Here is a 1996-nt window from a genome sequence, read left to right as displayed (position 1 = left end):
TATGAAGCCATACTATACCCAAGTCTACCAGGAGATCTGGATAGGAATGGGGTTGATGAGCTTCATTGTTTATAAAATCAGAAGTGCAGATAAAAGAAGCAGAGCCTTAAAAGTTTCAAGTCCTGCGCCTGCTCACGGTCACCATTAACCAGCTCTCCAGTACCCATGAGATGAAGCCTCAGTCTGTCTGTAAATTTAAGCAAGCTGTGTTAGATGGGAGCACAGAATGTCACTGTACACCTCCATCAGCAGCGTTCACTCTGCGGCATGAATAAATGCACCTGTGAGGTGCACCACCCACTCTGGACTGTCTTGTGTGTCTCCGCAGACCCTTTGTATGAGCAGCTGTCCCCAGCTGCACCCACCCTCCCGGAAAGCCCTCTGGAAGGAGCTCACATCATGGGTTCTCTGCAGAGGGGTCACGGGGCTGGCCTAGGCACTCGCTCGGACTCTGATATTCAATTAATGTCTGCCTGATGAAAAAGAAGAAAAAAAGGAAAAAAAGAAAAAAAAATGATGGAACCCCTGAATGAGCAATATAGGAAAGAAATAGAATGTATGAAACAAGTTCAAAGTGATGTACAGGAAATTAAAACCTCAATCACAAGCTGAGAAAACCGTTTGAATGAAAGTGAAAACAGACTTCCAGACCCTAAAGACAGCATTGCAGCTAGTGAAAAAGTAAGAAAAGATCTCTTAAAAACAATGGGCATGCAAGAAAAAATAATTCAATACCTGCAAAACGATGCAAAGAAGAACAATGTGAGACTAATAGGCATCGATGAGAAGGAAGGAATCAATACAAATGATATAAAAAGAATATGGGCAGAAGTAATAGCACAAAACTTCCCAAATATGGGGCAACAATCTGACATTCCTGTAATCGAAGCATATAGAACTCCAAATAACATCAACCCAATGAAAACCACACCCAGACATATAATAATCAAGATCCCAGAAATTCAGCACAGGAACAGTATACTAAAAGCCGCTAACGAAAAGAAACAGATCACATTTGAAGGAAAACTCATCAGAATAATAGCAGATTTCTCTTCACAGACCATGAAGTCAAGAAGAGTATGGAGCAAAGTAATACAAGTCTTGCAAGAAAACAAATTCCAACACAGACTGATATACCCTGCAAAACTCTCTTTCAAGTATAATGGAGAAGTGAAATATTTTCACGACAAAGAACAACTAAAGAATTTCATGATGACAAAGCCAAGCCTACACAGACTACTAAATGATGTTCTAGAGAGGGAGCACATTGATCACAGCCCCATGAATGAGAATGGAAAGAACCCACCGAATAGGGCAAACAATTAAACACAGGAGAATAAGAGGTATACAATAGTAGTCTTTCAGTTATTGTTTTGTGTACAGCAGCAAAATATTTCATCAGCACACTCTACAAATGGACTTCTCTTCCACCCTATGGGTCATGATTCCATCTGGGTCTATAGGGTGGATTTCAAGGAAACAGTAATAGCTCAGTCCCACAAGCAATACCTGGCCACCAGTAAGTGTCATGGACATTATGCATGTCCACAACACACTAGTACTTTGTGCGATATCATATCCCCAAACTGTTAGAAGTGCTGGTCATTTATTTGCCATTCCAGTATTTATCTTATGTTTTATTCTTAGTACTTCTTTACTATCATGAAAACCTTTTCTGAGTTCAATTGTTTTGAAACATTTAATCTTTAATTAATTGGTATTTGACTTTCCGAATACTGCTTAATCTTAATTTTTGTTTTAAGATTTATACTATATCTTTGGCGTACAATTTGTTCAATCTTTTATTTTTTTTCAGAACCAAGGATTGAACTCAGGCCCTTGTGCTTGCCAGGGAAGCACTTATTCCACTGAGCCATCTCCCCTGCTCCTTACAATTTATTTAAAAGACATGGTATGATATTTTCTCCTAGTATTAGAAACTTTAAAAAGTATATTTCCATTTTCCATTGACTTTATATTACTTCTTCCCTGTCTT

The sequence above is a fragment of the Octodon degus genome, unplaced genomic scaffold (assembly GCF_000260255.1).
Source record: "Octodon degus isolate 3935 unplaced genomic scaffold, OctDeg1.0 scaffold00214, whole genome shotgun sequence".
NCBI lineage: Eukaryota > Metazoa > Chordata > Mammalia > Rodentia > Octodontidae > Octodon > Octodon degus.
This window is presented reverse-complemented; position numbering follows the sequence as displayed.